The sequence below is a fragment of the Camelus ferus genome, chromosome 11 (assembly GCF_009834535.1).
Source record: "Camelus ferus isolate YT-003-E chromosome 11, BCGSAC_Cfer_1.0, whole genome shotgun sequence".
Taxonomy (NCBI): domain Eukaryota; kingdom Metazoa; phylum Chordata; class Mammalia; order Artiodactyla; family Camelidae; genus Camelus; species Camelus ferus.
In genome coordinates this window covers 63,764,083-63,781,815 of record NC_045706.1, presented here as the reverse complement: position 1 = coordinate 63,781,815, position 17,733 = coordinate 63,764,083, and the positions used below count along the sequence as shown (strand labels likewise).

The window sequence follows — 17,733 nt, the reverse complement described above, 5'->3', positions numbered from 1 at the left end:
AGAGGAAAGTAGGCGCTTTCAGCAATTTGGCCACTTGTCTGGCTGTGGCTGCCGCAGGCACTTGGACTCTCACCAGAAATGTGTGTGTGTGAGTGTGTGTGTGTGTGAGAGAGAGAGAGAGACCCGGGCATTGGCATCAGGATGATGTGGGGCCCAGAGAATAGGACTCAATTCCCATGCCCCCAGTCTGAGTCTCCAGGTTGGAGGAGGTGGAGTCTTGGGCAGAACCAGGACCAGAGGCTGGCATAGCAGGCATCTTGGAAGCAAGGCGTGTGGTCCCTCTAAGAATGGGAGCCTTGGGTCCTTGTACCTGAAGATCTCCGCGGGGACAGAGCCTCACGCTGGAGAATGTTGCCGAGGGGCCTGGGGGCCTTGGCCATGGGGTCTGAGTCTTGTATCCTGCGGCCCTGAAGTTTACCTACCTTACTGGTGGCACTTCTGAACTCAGTCTTTACCTACGTCCTCTCTGAAGGAAGACGTGAGGCCTCACAATCTCTGATGGCCCAACATCAGCTCCACATTGAACCCTGGGCTCCTGTCTCCCAAGGCTGACTCATCCTGGGCAATCTGCTTCCTGTACTGACCCATCTCTTGCCTTCATTCAGGCTACAACTGTGCCTTCACACAGCTTCTGACTGCTCCTCCTCTCCTGGGATCCATTACATACCAACGTCAGGCTCAGATCCCAACCTGGTTCCAGATCAGATTCTGGTCCTAAATATCTCAACCTAAACTCTTAATTCGTTTGTCCTTTCCTTATCACACCTACTGTCGGAGAGAATGAGACTAGCCAGACCCAAAGCTGTTTTAGCCCCGAATAACCTCTCTCCCACCTTGTCCTTAAAATACACATCAAAGTACAGAAAATGACCCAAAACAACACAACAAACCTCACAGGAACACGGTCAACAATTGCTAGCCTTGGGAGGGAGTTCCATTATCTTCAGCAACAAAGAGACAGACTCAGAAGCACAATTGATGACATTTTCATTGTTAGTGGCTCAGTTGGCCAGAGGTAGGTGAGAAGAGACGTTGGTGACCCACCCAACCCCCACCCTAAGGTCTAAAGAAGTCCTTGAACCCAGTAGAGTATTGAATAGCACCCTTCCACCACCACTCTGACCATTGCAATCTGGAGACAAGGGGAAGGCATGTTACAATAATCCTGAAAGGTATGGTTTTCACCGTACAATGCTGCTGAGGAAGAAAGAGCACCATTTTGTCTTCTGTGTATTGTACCTGGTGGCAGAAAATTAAGCCCCTCCTGGTATTTACTAGGGCACAAATATGTTGGAGAACCTGACCATCCTCAGCCCACCAAGTGAGTGCGTGACACCAAGGCACTGACATGTGAACGGGATGTGAACTCACTTTGCTTTCCAACTTTAGCTCTCCAGGGGGCATTCCCCAGGGAGCCAGGGGATCAGAGGATGGGCAAAAATGGTAAAATTGTCCTGCTTTTCTTCTGTCAACAAGATCTTATAAAAGATGAATATACAAAAAAAAAAAAAAAAACAAAAAACCACTAGAGGACAAAAAAAGTTCTGAACTGAATACATTGACTACATTTGAAAACACAACTTTTGAAAACAATTAGTTTTAGGAGGAAGTATAAAGAAATTGAAAGATCTATAGCCCATGTTCTTGGTGAGCAATAAGAATATCTAAAATTATTACAAGAGATCAGGATGATGATAGACAGAGGAGGCTGAGATATGAGCTCAGATAAGGACAACAGTAATATTAGGAACAAGGCTTCAAAAAAAAATACGTGCAGCAGTAGAGCTAAAATCTCTCTGTCAGTGGCAATAAAGGAAAGAACTGAACCAGCAGAAGAATGCTACAATTTAGGGCAATCCTAAATTCCTTCCTTCAGCTTCATTGAAAAAGCACAAAGGGATAAAAATAATCAGATGGACCATGTTTGGTTTATTCGTTCGTCCAAAGATGGGTGTTTGGGTTTTTTGTTTGTTTTTTTTTAGGGGGAAGTAATTAGGTTTATTTATTTATTTTAATGGAGGCACTGGGGTTGAACCCAGGACCTCATGCATGCTAAGCACGCACTCTACCACTTGAGCTATACCTTCCCCCCCACCAAAATAATCAGAGATGTAATAGCTACAGAGGCTAATAAAAGTAAATTGATTTTTGCATAATATGGCTCTTGTGAGCAAGAAATATAAACAAGTGGAAAGAAGCAATAATCAAAGAATCTTTGAAAAATTTTCTAGCTGGGAAAAATACACTTTATTCATATACTTACTTCCATAATGATATTCAAGAGAAGTTTGCTCAAAACCAAACATAATATACTCTATTAATTTAATCAGTGATTTAAAAATCATTCAATCTGAGAGTATGTTACTCAGAAAGGAAAAAACACCAATCAGGATAATGTTAGATTATCCATTAACAGCAGTAAATTAGAAGACAATGGAGCAACTTCCAGGTTTTCAGAGAAATAATGTTTATTACCCTGATTTGAATTTTAGATAACAAAAACATTTTTATACACAAGGGCTCTAAAAGTGTGCTAAACCTCATGCTGTCGTAACTGTGTGAGGAGTCAAACCGAAGAACTCTGGGATGGAGAGGTTAGGTGACAAATGTCTGTGTGTTGTCAATTTGGATGAAAAAGTCAGAGACCAGAATGAAGGCTGAAGATACATAGTAAACAAAGCTCTCACTTGATCACACTCACCTGGCTCCTGAATTACTGATGGATGCATGCCGACTGAGAAGCGTCTCTGAGCTGGCATGATTTAGAAGCCAGGGATGAAGACAGAATTCCTGCTTGTAGGTGGTACATGTTCAAAAATAATGCACTGGAAAACAAAGAAATTGATAAGCCAATTTTCAGACTGTGATGAAGTCACAGAGGAAATCATATAAGGTCATTGGTGGGGAGGAGTGGAGCGAGTGAAAGGTTACTTGGTGAGGAATATTCTGGTTCCCTTTTGGATATGCTCATTTGGAAAATCCAACCAGGCAGTTGGATATGAGCCTGGAGCCTGGGGAAGAGGTCTGAGCTATTACTGTCACTTTGAGTGTCATTACCTTGATGATATTTTAAACTGGGATTTGAACAGGGCCTGGGCCTGATCCTTATGTCAATCCAATGTTTAGAGAAGCTAGAGGAGTAGGGTCAGGCAAAGGGGGCTGAGAAGGGACAAGGAGTTTGGGAGTGAAAGCAACAGAATTTTTTCAGTTGGAATTGTATTTGGCTTCTAGGAACAGAGACCAAACATAATAATGGCTGGAATCAAATGGAAGGGTGTTGTTTCTCTACTGCCATGTAAAAAGTGAGATGTGTGCCCAGGGACAACATGGTGGCTCCACAGATACTGGGGACACAGACATCTTCTACCTAAGTTTTATCACCCTGAGCCTGCAACTTCATCTTCAAGAGTCTGTAACAGCTGCTGGAACTCCAGCCATCACACCTGTATCCTTACACCTAGAAAGAGGAAGGACAGGAGAGCAAGAAAGGACTCCCGCCGCTTGTCAGTCTCCCTTCTAACCTGCTTTCCGGGAAGTTCTACTCACAAATCCCACTTATATCTCCTTGACCACCTTTGTCTCAAGGGAGGCATTCAGTTTTTCTGGACACAGTTCAAAATATAAATACAGTTTTTCTGACTCTTAGTATCTTTGTCTGCAAAAAGAGGGAATTCTCCATTCATTAGTGTTTCATTATTCATGGGTGCATTCATTTATTCATGAACTATATCAAGCATCAGGGCTTGGTGATGGGGCCTGGGGCCTGGGGCCTGGTGATGCGGGTGGTGTCCTGGGCCCTGATCACTGCTGAGCACTGACCGAATGATAGGCTGGGTGTAAAATGTTCCATGTGTGGTACTTCATCTAATGCTCACCACAACCCCGGCGGCTGCTTTTGTCCCCCATTGCTGTGTGAAGACAGCAGGCCCGCAGGGGGTGAGCGTGGTGGTGATACACCACTCCATGTGGTGGCAGGCGGTGTGCACCACAGTGCCATCCCCTACCAGCAGCGCCTGCGCAGTGAGCCTGCCTCCTCCTGCAGTTACCCTGCAGACTTGCTGACGACAGGGACAGCTCCTTGCAGGGTTCAGGAAGCGTCAGAACAATGAATGTCTGCAGGCTGGAGGTCTGGGTACACCCCCAGAGATTTCCCCCGGGGGTTCTGGAATGTTTAGTGTGGTTGACCTTGCCAGCGATTTATGAAATACCTTAAAAATAGTTTTTACCTAGAGATAAAATATGGCCCTGATTCTTGTGCATACAATGACCATTGTACTTGATGATGACTTCAGCTACAGTTGGTTGAAATCAGCATTATATTCACCCAGAATACTTAATAAAATAGTTTCCCCAGCAAGCACCTAGTTTCAGAGAAGAATTTCCTCTGGCAGTACAAGAAAACCATTCATGTCTTACCCTTAAGAGGTGATGGATAAAATTATCCTGATTATGAAGAAATTATTTGTCCGGGAAAGAAAGCCTGCTGACTCTATTGTGTAGGTATCCACCTTTTTCTGAGTCTGACCTCACTCAGCTCTGGCAGCGAGGATCACTGCTCCACCTGCTCTGGTATGTGACCCCCACTGTCCCCACCCCAGATCAGGCTGAATCCAGTTCTGGCCTTGACTTGAATCTTCCTAACTCTATCCCTCAACATACAGAAGGCACCAGATTTATGGGGTTTGAATTTCTGTTGCTCATTAATCAGCATTTCCTTTTAAGTCCCAACTGTCCTCAGTTTTACATTATCAGCAGACAGAAAGGTGGCAGCCTCTAATGCCAGCTCCATTTTGCATGTGGGGCCGGGCGAGTCAGATGAGTCGCCTGTCAGATGGGCACTCTGAGAGCCACTCTGTGGAGATATTGCCTTGCTGTCTGCACAGACTCAGTTTCAAGACTGGGAAAGAGAAACTGTTTGTGGTGTGGGAGCCCATGCCAGGCTGATACTCAAAAGGCAAAGCTAAGTCAGGGGCTGCCTTGCTTCCAAGGGCTTATTAGAAAGTGTGGGCAATGGAGCCAGACAGGACTGGACTCCAGATCCTAACTCTGCAAATCACTGTCCTGTGACCTTGGGCAGGTCACTGACCTCTCCAAGTGTGTCTTCCTTTCTAACTGTTTAAAAATAGACTTTCTCTTTTAGAGTAGTTTTAGGTTCACAGCAAAATTGAGAAGGAGATACAGAGATTTTCCTTATCCGTCTCTGTTAGTGGATGGAGGAAACCCCTAAATTAGGAAGCCCACCGAAGTATTCGTCTTTGCTGCTGGCTGTGAAATAACTTGGGCAGCAGGGGCAGGGGGACTGAAGCGGACAGCCGCTTTATTGCTCAGAAGGGGAAGCAGAAGGAAAGCGCTTGGGCAGGGAGAACGGAAGAGAAGCACTTGAGCCGGGAAAAGCAGTGCTCCAGGGGGAGCCGTCAGCCAAGGTGATGGCCGAGTTAACGACAAGCGGAGTCATGAAGACACTGCAGACAGCCTTTAAGGTTTCATTTACTGGGAAGTGAAGAGGAGGGAGTTTGAAGTAACATGACTTTCCAAAGGAAAAGTACCAAAAATAACCATGTTACTCAGGGAACGAGAATGCCTCTCAGGAACTGAACAGTTTGTGCTTTCAAGGGTTACAAGAGCTTGGCAAGAAAGGGGACAATCCAGGTGTAGATTTAATTCAAGGACCGAAAAGAGGGGACAGGAGATCATTCACTCCTGGGGCACCGTGTACCACTGTGACCCTCAGCGATCTGAAGCATGAGTATTGTCAGCTATAATCAAGGAAGAAGTGACAGTTAAAGGAAACTTCACTGCATGGAAAAGGGTTGCGAGGAGCCCCGAAGCTTAGGGCTGGGTGGCCTTAAAGTGGCTTGGACCCTTGCCCCCTGCACACTGGTGAGGAATGCAGCATAGAGGGGAAGGGGGAGGCCCGTACTTTTTAGTTAGGTCAGCGTGAATGTGTTCCAGTCCTGGCTCTGCTGTGTGGCTTTGAGGAAGTTGTTTAACCTGTCTGATCCTCAGCTGAGAAACAGCATTATAATACCTACTGTGTGGGGTTGTGGTGGGGGTCAGACGCAGTATTTATGAGGTGTTTTGAGGAGTGTGCAGTCATGGTGGATAGTTGTTTTGATAGCAGGCTATCTGGAAACAGAATCAGCCTGGGCATTACTCACGGTAGGGAACCATCATCCTAGGCAACCCATGTCCATTGCTTCAAATGTGTCCTTGGACTAAGCTGAACTCCATCTCCTGGCCGCTAAGTGGGAATCAGTTCTCCTGTACACGTAGAACACGGAGATGAGAGCATGTCTAACTCCAGTTGTGTGAAATATTTTGAGATATTTGACAGTGATGACAGGTTCTTTCTCAACCCACATCATGCCTTCTCCTAGCTAACAGTGTCTTCAGGGCTTCTAAGCATCCCTTGTGTGAGAGGAGATGGTTATATCACTTATCAAGCCTGATATCAAGTAATGGAATTCGACAAATGAAAGCATAGTTACTTATTCAAAGCCACAAGACAACAATAGCAGTCTTGATGTTATGGTGTATTTCCAGCAGTATTTTTCCAACATGTATTACCTCACTTGATTCTTATTAGAGCCTTGTGAATTAAGCATGGGGTTTATTGTCATCCTACTTGAAAAAATTAAGAAAAGCAATGTTCCCAGCAGTGACTTCACTTGCCTGGGAAGTAAGGTTTGGGACTGGCACAGGGTCTTTCTCCTGAGTCCCTGTCCAGTGCTCAGGCTCGATCTGCTCGCTTGTCACAGGGCATTGGGTCATCATCCTGCACTGTGACAAGTCAGTGGTCCATGACCAGTGCCTTGGTAGGACTGGAGAGACACAGCAAATATGGCAGAAGCTTCTTAAGACTGTTTTCAAAGCTAAAAATCCACATGTTCAAGTTACCAAGGAAGCATGAGAATGCCCGGTGTACACAAAGGCCTGATGGGTCCACTTGGGAAATGGTCATGGGAAGCATGAGAATGCCCAGTGTACACAAAGGCCTGATGGGTCCACTTGGGGAAATGGTCATCAAATAGGGTCAAGCCAGATGGGGCTGGATCTTGAACGTGGCTTATGAGTTGAGACATGTGGTGGTGATATGCTGGAGGACGGCATGGAAGGGATGGAGCGTGTGGGAGGAATTGGGATAAAAACTGAGTTGTCTTCCAGCAAGCTGAAGAGCGGACCAAAGGCAGGATGACGAAAAACACAAAGGTCATATACCCACGCCGCCCCCTTCTAAAGTATGTTGGCAAGGGACCCCAATTAAGCAACCCAAGAACAAACAGACATATAAACAGCATCGCGGAAGGACACACAACAGTGTCTGAGTCCTTGCCAAAAGCAGTCCACTAACTAAACATGTGGGGGGAAATGTACAATTCTCTCCAATCTACTAAAGATTTAAAGCACAGGCAGATCCAAGGTCAATAAACTAATGCCATCAGGGTGGGAGAAGGCGAGGGAAACGGAGGGAAGAAGTGAAAGTGGAAGCATGATTTAGTAATTCTGGAAGGAACAATGCTGAACATGACAGAGAAGTTATTCCAGTGGGCGGTGAAAAGAAAACAAAAATCTTAAAATCAGAGAGGGAGGCTGGTAGGGGAAAATGAGAAAAGAAATGAAAGTGGAAGAATGATTTAACGAGTTGTGGGAAGAAAGCATGGAACTGAATTGAGGGGCTGATGGCATGCATTTTGGAAGGAAAACAGAAACTTAAAAGAAGCTGAGCATGTCTGAGATGGTTCCTGATCCATCAGTTTTGAATTAAAATTGTATATGGAAAATTAAGTTATGTTCAGCCATTGCTGACAGGACGTGTAACATCTCTGTTGAGAGTATTTGCTGCTCCTTGGGTTTACATGGATAATACAAGAATTTAAAGTAAGTTGCCATTTACCCCCCAGCCTGAAAGTGATTAGGAAGAACTTTTCTTTGGTGGCTCCAAGTTGTAGCTGAGAGAGAGAGGAGAAAAGAAGGAAGAAAATAGGAGCATGCTTTCTATGGGGCAGGAAAAAATCTCAACCATTGAATTGGTTTTTTAGGTGCTGAGCTCCATGGGGGGAGGTGGAGTGGAGGTAGAGGTGACAACTGACTGAGGAGGCAAAGAAGTGGGGTCCTGAGGTCTGAGCATGATGAATCTCAGCCCTGGTTGAATGGTGACCACACGACTCTTACAGTAAGGGTAGTTACTGGCTCTTGAGAGCTACACTGAGACAACGCACACAGGGATGTGAACATCAGACCAGGCTTTTGAACATAATGCTAAGAGGCAGAGGCATTTTTAACCAAGAGAAGTCTCAGTTAGGGTTGCCTTTAAGAAGGACCACTGTATGATCAAGGTTCTCCAGAGAAGCAGGACCAATAGAACACAGATATAAGGAGATGTGTTGTAGGGATTGGCTCATGTGGTTACAGAAGCCAAGAAATGCCGCCATCTGCTGTCTGCAAGGTGGGGAACCAGGAATGCTGGTGGTGTAATTCAGCCCAGGGAGGAGGCCTGAAAACTGGGGAGGAGCTGCTGATGTGAGTCCCAACCTGAGTCTGAGAGCCTGAGAACCAGAACTGAAGTCTGAGGGCAGAAGATGGTTTGTGAGGTTGGACCTCAGTAAGGACTACGTGGTGGTCTCTTCCCTTACCCCCACACCACCTCCCTCCTTGTCCAGGGGGTCCCTTTCTCAGTTTACCAAATGCAGTGCACATTACACTTATCCCAGATCTTTCTCTGATGAACTGCCCAGTGTGTAAGTATTTCAAATATTTCAGTTAAGAACTGACCATTGAGAAAGAGAATGGTTCAAATGAATGAATAATGCATGCTTTTTGCATGCCACATGGCTTTTAGTTCTTTGTTTTCAACAAAACTGAAGAAAAATTTAATTGATTTGTCCATTGATAGATCATTGAAAATAACCTTTGATGACAGATTACTCTTTGATTTTTGGCAAATAACTAGGAAGGAGTTCAAAGAACTGAGGGACACCTCTGTAACAAAACTTATTTAAGAGAATTCTACTTATTTAAGAGAATAGTTTTTCAAACCTTAGATTTATGAAAACTGAAAAATAAGTAATGTTCATTTTTGTATGCATGAACTAATTTATACACATATTCCATCCATCTCACTAAGCAATAAATAACCATAAAATTTTACTTTTTATGCTTTAATTCTTAAAATTTATAATATACTTATGTTATTTTCATCAATTACATGCTATTAATAATTATAATAAGTCACCTAAAAGTAAACATTCTTAGCACCTATTAGAGCCTTATAATTACAGGAAATATTTAAAAAAAATCTATATTTCATTTTTAGATACATATAAATGGGAGTGTGATAAAGTAATCAGTAATAGGCTTTCAGCCATGAAAATACATTAGGATATAATCAATGGTGGAAATGGGAAATGGAAATATAATTCTAGGAGAAAAAGAAACATGTAAATTTCCAGATATTAAAGGGCTAGGTCTAGATATATTTAAAAATAGGTAATAGCATCAAATAACAACATATTTGAATTTCATCAGATACATTTAAAAGAAGTGCAATTTTTTTGTTTTAAATTGTCAATATTTATAACATGGAAATAACATCATTTGCAATTATAAAAATATAAGATAAAATAATTCAAGTGTCATATTTGAAATGTGTATCATTTTCAAAATTCCTGGGGGATGTGAGAAAAAAAAAAAGGTTTGAAGGCCACAGCTTTGGATCGTGCCTTGGGTGTGTGTTGTTCATCTCCATGGTTGCTTCCTTGGATCATATCCTTGCCACCTTTCACTTGGATGAGAGCCTGAACCCTCCAAGGTCTCTCCCTGGCTGGGCAGACTTGACTTTGCTGCCAAAGGGCCTCCTTAAAGACAAATCTGGTCATGTGGTCCCATCAAAATTTCTGTTGGGTATCATCCCAACTGCAGCTTGTTGCTGGGCTAGATCAACTTTTACATGAGTGATTAATTGAGAGGGATCTATTGGAAAGTATTGACTAGGACTTTTCTCTTTCTTTTTCAATAGAGATTTTTATGTTTACATGGCATAGGACAGAAATATCAAATCAATAGCCCCTGGGCCATCTATGGCTTGCAGATGTGCTTAGTTTGAAATCTAAACTATTTAAAAATATTTTAAAGGAGCAACCCCAGAATCTTGGTAACAGCAAGCTTTGCAGCATTTAATTTGCTGTAGTTCCATCTCCCCTCCAACGTCTGTAGTAGTCTTGGAAACCAATGGCCCACAACAAAAGTTAAAGCCAGAAGACTAACAGCCAGTAGAGGGGCAAAATGGGGTTGAAACTCTTCCAAAGACCCATTCCAGAGAATTGGCATTATTTGACCTGTTCAGTGGTTTCCCCACTCACAAAAGTTGTTTTTTTGACCTGACTTGGAGTGCAAGTCCAGTGCACTCAGTGCAAACAAGAGGCATTTGTCAAAAAACAATCAGTGGTGATGGTTTAGTATCACAATTGCCTGAGATGATAAAAGCAGCTGGAGCAAATAACAAACTGACCAAAAAATCCCCAAAGGAAAAATTGGAGAATGAGATGTCCATAGGAGGTTTTAAAAACCTCTGTTGTATTCCTGGGAATCTAGAAGGCCACATGCATGCATAGGCTTATGCACATACACAGGGCTGGGCACATGTTCAGGGAAGACTTGAGAAAACTCTAAGCTTTCACTTCTGGCTTAAGGATAAGGCAGAGTTGCCAAATACCTGACTAAGTGTTGAAGACACGTCTCCAAAATGCACGCAGAGACCCCTGACAAAGACTGGGAGAATTACTGGTTCCAGCCATTTAAGGAACTCTGTGTACAACCATATATAGGGTGAAAAAGTCAATAGATACTATTCTTGAGGAAGACCACACATTGTACTTACTAAATAGCATTTCAATCAGCTATTTTAAATATGTTTGAAGAACTAAAGGAAACCACATCTAAAGAACTAAAGGAAAGTATAAGAATGTTCACCAAATAGAGAATTATCAATAAGAGGTAGAATTATAGAAAAGAAACAAAAGAAATTTTAGTGCTGAAAATTACAATAACTGAAATGAAAAAAAAATTACTAGAGAGGCTCAATCACAGATTTGAGCTGGCTGAAGAAAGAATCAGTGAACTTAAAGACATGTCAACTGAGAATAGGGAATGGAAAGGGAAAAGAATGAAGAAAAATGAACAGAGCCTGAGAGGCCTGTGGGACACTGTCAAATGTACAAAATGTGCATAATGGGAGTCCCAGAAGGAGAGGATAGGGAGAAAGGGACAGAAAGAATATTTGAAGAAATAATTGCTGAAACTTTCCATATTTAATGAAAAATATTCATCTATACACCCAAGCTCAAAGAATTCCAAGTATGATAACCTCAAAGAGATCCATAGTTAGACAAATAATATCAAAATGTCAAAAGCTGAAGACAGAGAATCTTGAAAACAGCAGGAGAAGTGACTTATTACATACAAAGTATCCTTGATAAGATTAACAAATAGTTTTTCGTCAGAAATGGGAAACATACGTGTTTATTATATCACAATAAAGCTGAAGAAAAGAAGTGGGGACAGAAGACAGTGGGAGGGAATGTTCAAAATGCTGAAAGAAAATGTTTGTCAACCAAGAATTTTATACATGGTGAAATTATCCTTCAAAAATGAAGGTAAAATTAAGACATTCCCAAGTAAACAAAAAGTGGGGGATTTTGTCACTAGTAAACCCGCTCTACAAGGAATACTAAAGGGATACCTTCAGGCTGAATTGGAAGAACACTTGCCAGTAGTTCAAATCCACATGAAGAAACAGAGTACTACATAGATAAATATATAGGTACAATTTTTTTTGTTTCTAATTTTTTTCCTTTATGATTTAAAAGACACTACCATAAGGCAGTTATTGTATCACTGTGTCAATGGGCACACAAAATTAAAGATATAATTTGTATGACAATGCTAGCACAAAGAAGGAATGGAGACATGGAGCTGTTTAGGAGCAAAGTGTTTTGTTTTTTTTTAAATCCCCATGCCTCAGTCCCTGGTTATTATCATTCTATGTTTCTATGAGTCTGGCTTTTTTTAGATTCCACATATAAGTGATATCAGACAGTATTTGTCTTTCTTTGGCTTAATTCACTTAGGATAATTCCCTTAAGGTCCATCGTGTTGTTGCAAACAGTGGATGTCCTTCTTTCTCATGGCTGAATAATATCCCACTATGTATATATACATATATATCTCACATCTTTTTTATTCATTCATCTGTTGATGGATACTGAGGTTGTTTCCATATCTTGGCTATTGTGAATAATGCTGCAGTGAACAAGGGAGTGCATGTATCTGTTTGAGATTTTATTTTAATTTCTTTTGGATATATACCTAGAAAAGAGATTATTGGATCATAAGGTAGTTCTGTTTAAGTTTTTGAGGAATCTCCATACTGTTTTCCATAGTGGCTGGACTAATTTACATTCCCACTAATAGTGCAGAAAGATTGTCCTTTCTCCACAGCAAATCCTTGCTGGCATTTACTATCACTCACTTTTTTGAAGATGATATCTATTCTAACAGGTGTAAAATGATAGCTTACCGTGGTTTTGATTCGCGTATGTCTCATAATTAGTGATATTGAACACATTTTCATTTACCTGCTGTCCATTTGTATGTCTTCTTTGGAAAAATGTCTATTTAGTTCCTCTGCCCATTTAAAAATCAGATTATTTTTTGCTGTGGAGTTAAATGAGTTCTTTCTATATTTTGGATATTACCATCTTATCAGACATATGATTTTCAATTTTTTCTCTCCCATTTGGTAGGTTGCCTTTCAATTTTATTGATGTTTTCCTTTGCTGTGCAGAAGCTTTAAAATTGTATGCATTCCTACTGTTTTTTATTTGTTTTTGTTGCCTTTGCTTTTGATGTCAAATCTTAAAAATCATCGCCATGACTGCTGTCAAATTGCTTAGTCCCTTACTAACTAAGAGTTTTATGGTTTCAGGTCTTATGTTCAACTCTTTAATCCATTTGCAATTATTTTTGTGAATGGTGTAAGATAGATGCCCAGTTTTATTCTTTTGCTTGTGGCTGTCCAATTTTCTCAGAACTATTTATTGAAGAGACTATCCTTTCCACATTGTATATTCTTGGCTCCTTTTCAGTAAATTAATGGATCATGTATGCGTGGGTTTATTTCTGGGCTCTCTGTTCTGTTACATTGATCAGTGTGTCTGTTTTTATGGCAATAACATACTGTTTTGATTACTATTGCTTTGAAATAGAGTTTGAAATCAGGGAGCATGATGCGTCCAGCTTTCTTTTTTCTCAAGATTGTTTTGGTTATCCAGGGCCTTTTGTGGACCATGTGAATTATAGGACTGTTTGTTCTATTTCTTTGAAAAATGCCATTGGACTCTTGAGAGGGATTGCAATGAATCTGTATATTGCTTTGGGCATTATGGACATTTTAACAATATTGATTGTTCTAATCCATGTGCATGGTGCATTTCCCCATATCTGAGTCTGCTCAGTTGCTTTCATCAATGTCTTACAGATGTCAGTGTATGGATCTTTCACCTCCTTGGTTAAATTTATTCCTGTGTATTTTATTCTTTTTCTTTTTAAGTGGAGGTCTTGAGGATTGAACCTAGGACCTCGTGCATGCTAAGCATGCCCTCTACCACTGAGCCATATTCACCCCTGTATTTCATTCTTTTTGAAGTTATTTATAATGGGATTGTTTTCTTAATTTCTCTTTCTGATAGAAGAGAAGTTTTTATATACTACTGACATTAGTCTGAACCTACATTATTGTCAGTAAGGATGTTAATTGTAACCCCCATGGCAGCCACTAATGAAATAACTCAAAATTATATTGAGGAAACAAGGGAATTAAAATGGTACTCCAGAAAAATCTATTTACAGAAAGTAGATGAGAGACAAATTCTGCATGCATGCAGAGTAAATATTATGTAATAAAGTTTGTCTTCTGTTTTAATGTTTGACTGCTGACAGCTTTTAAGCCTCACCCCTCCTTCTCCCCTCTCTGCCCCACATCTGGGCGAGTTGCTAATAAAGTCTGGGTACTCCTTTCTTTGGCACCAGTGAGAGATCCAAAACACAATAACCAGAGCTGAGGACACATCGAAGTGGTTTTGAGGGAAGGAAAACATAGTGAGAGAGTTATTGTAGATATTCGTGGTTTTTTGGTACATTTAGGTGGAGAAGTTTACCAGGCAGTTCAGTGTTTGGGTCTGGCATTTAGGTGAGTGATCTGAGAGTGACTAGAAATTATCAGTGTGTTGGTCACTGAGGAGACTGGGGCTGTGAAAGCAGCCACCCAAAGCTAAGGACAGGACGTATGGAAAGAGTGAACAGCCAGTTGCCTTACTGTTTATGCTGATCCTTCTCCCTCTTGAGCATGTTCCACTTAATTAACTCTGTGTCCTCCGCACAGAGTTCCTCCCAGGAGTCCTGTGGGAGAGACATGCCCCAGTCTCTGTCCACTCTGCAATCCTGGGGGTTTACCTGGGGGTGGCCATGATGATGCTGAAACTATGGTGTCTAGGGTCCATGAGAGTTGTTCATGCTGGAAGACAGCCCTGGGCTCCCATACAGTTAATGAAGCCCATAGTAGAACCTTCCATAATAGAACCTTTCTGTTATTTCTAACATGGAAAAATGATCATATTTAAGGGGCACTCAAAGCCTCTAGCTCTAGAGCTGGCAAAGATCAAGAGCTCTAAACAGATTTATGGGATGGATGAATGAACTGGAAGCTAGCGGCAGTGTTCTTTTGAATTATCAGAATTTGGGCGGGGGAGGGTATAGCTCAGTGGTGGAGTGCATGCTTAGCATGCACGAGGTCATGGGCTTGACCCCCATTACCTCCATTAAATAAAAAATAATAATTAAATAAATAAATCTAATTACCTCCCACCAAAAAAAAAAAAAATTAAAAAAAAGAATTTGGGCAAATCAAATGCACTTCTTTGGGGCGATTGGCAAGATGGCGGAGTAGAAGGATGTGATGCTCACCCTTTGCCATGAATAAAACAAAAACTACGTCTACATACGGAACAATTCACACAAAACACCTACTGAACTTTGGTAGAATATCTCTCACTATCGGAGCTACAAGGAAAATCCTCACAAAACCGGATAAACAAGTTTATATTGTATAGCACAGGGAACTGTATTCAACATCTTATAGTAACCTATAATGAAAAAGAATATGAAAATGAATATATGTACGTAGATAAATGATTAAACCATTATGCTGTACCCCAGAAATTAACACAACATTGTAAACTGACTATACTTCAGTTAAAACAAAGACTGAAAAACAAAAACAAAAACAAGTATGTTTCTCTGTATTCTGTTTCCTTATCTGTAATAAGACAGTTATCATGACTCCTCAGAGGGTTCTTCTGAGAGTTAAATGAATATATATGTACATGGATATGTATATATGTATTATATATATGTTCATATGTATGTACATGTAATATGTCTGCATATACACATAAACACATATATTTACACACACAGCATTTTGAATAGGGTCTGACAAATATAAGCACTCTATAAATATTAGCTGGTATATGCTGAATTGTATTAAATAGTAAATAACTATTCAGTTCCCTTTTGGCTCTTCTGTGGCCTGTTTAGGGCAGAATGGAGAAAGAGAGACAGACTGAAAGATACTTCTACTGGATTAAGATTGGGGCCTCCTGCCATCTGGTCTTCATTTGTTTTTAATAAGTCTGGAGCAGTGTAAACTCTTCAACCTCTCCCTTCCCATCTGTGGAAAGAGCCCTGGGCTGGGGAAACAAAATACTGTTAATTATCTATCCACTTCCACTTGTAAAATGGTAGCAAAATGATGGGCTTTCCTATACTCACAGGTGTTATCGTGAGGGTAGTGAATGCTGCTGTGTGCCACCCAGACCCCCTTCAGGACTGAGGCACTCCATGTTGGCAACTGACAGTTCTCGGCCAAATCCCTCTCTGGGAATTGTCCTCGGCCTTACCTAGGTCTACCCACTTCCTATGGGCAGCCAGCATCCAGTGACTGGTTGATGAGGAGAGGTATCAAGGTCCAGAATTCTGGCATCAAGAGGATAGAATAACAAAGAGCCATTCCAGCTTCAAAGATTCCCATAGGATCCACTGAGTTCAACTTACAGTTCACACTGCAGCTCAACTTCTTCCTCTGCCCAGTCTTGCTTCCCCTACCCTTACAGACAGGATTTCTGAAAGTAATCCTAATAAATGTTTTTCATGAAAACCTCAGCTGTAGAGGATATTTTTTTCTGGTGATATTTGATATTTGGTATCAGAAGTGGTCCTAGGAAATATCACCTAAAATTAGACTTTGAAGATGGACCACCTCATTGGCCTTCTGGCAATGAAGGCCACATCACTGGGGGTGAGTGGAGAACTGATAGCCCTTGGTGTGAAGATGTGGTACAACTGCTGAAATTTTCAACCGTGGTGAACTGAGACGGGGTGCTGGTGGGGGCAACACACAGGCAGGTGCAATATCTCAGGTGGTTAAGAGTCTCGGGAGGTGGGTAGTCATTATAAGGACTTTGGAACAAAATGGCTATTGTGGGGGGCCACTGACATCTCAGAGAAAAACAATGAAAGCCCGCTGGTGATGAATCATCCGTGTAGAGCTGTAAAAGTCAGAGGGTCTCTTTGACAGATGTACGAAGACCCTCCTCTCTTTAAGACAAAATGCAGAAAACCCAGGTGAAACAGAGCTCCAGAGAAAGTTCAGTTTTCAACTTTGGCATATCTGCTACATCAAGAGCAGATCTTTGATTGGGAAGGAATGAGACCCTGAGTATGGAATAAGGTTACCCTGTATTGATTCACTAAGAAATCTTGAATGCCCTTAACCCTCCAAGCCTACAGAAATAGCTACACTTCTCTATTAATAGCTAGAGCTCCTCCTGCTTGAATATAACGTGGAGATTTATGCTTGCAAGAAATGTGCATCCCCTCAGGAGACCTATCTACTTCCGCTTACCTTCCTGGTCACCAGACCAGCAATTAGAGTTAAGTTGCAGTATAACCTGGCTAGGGATGGCTGGGCCTGCAAGGAAGGAAGGAGACTGAAAACTGAAGCTATGTAGGACATAGCCAGCTTGTACCACCAGGCAACAGTAGAATATATATACTGGCTGGATCAAGATGGAATACCGAGTTGGAAAAGGATGAGTATTTTGATACGACAGCACTCTTCCATGACAGAGGATTTAACACCTTGGGAAGGACCCCTGGAGATGGTTCTAATATACTTCTACCTTGGCCCTTGGAAGCTTTAAAGAAGTGAAGTAGAATCCTAGAATTTCCATGGCAAACAGAGAAATAGACTAAAGTCTTACAGAAGTGGGCAAGGCCAGAAAAGCCACAAGCCAGTGGATGGGGGACACTCCATTTACCAAAGCAATAAGGCACATGCTGGTGAGAGGATATCCACCCTCACTGAGAAGCTCAATGAGAAGCTCACTGCTGGTAAAAAAAACATCTAGACACAGACAAGATCCACCAGGGTGTTTCTTGGTGCTTCCCTGTCCAGTCTGGACAGTGGATGGACAAGTGCAGTAGCCACAGCCTGAGAAGACTAGGTGTCTAGGGGTTCATATATCTCAGAGAGGAAGATCCAGGTAACCAGCCAAGCCACTCAGACCGGCTAAGGTCCCAGCAAAGCTGCTGAGAGTGTAGAACAGACAGAGGGAGGGG

At 41.7% G+C, this 17,733-nt stretch overlaps 1 long non-coding RNA gene across 1 annotated transcript in view; it reads left to right on the top strand.

Annotated features, from left to right (window-relative positions):
- The first annotated feature begins 4,383 nt into the window (after positions 1-4,383).
- Positions 4,384-17,733, top strand: part of LOC116667247 — a 175,584-nt gene continuing 162,234 nt past the window's right edge. The window contains exon 1 of the long non-coding RNA XR_004324059.1: positions 4,384-4,569. This is a non-coding gene — a long non-coding RNA (uncharacterized LOC116667247). The remainder of the gene's footprint in view (positions 4,570-17,733) is intronic.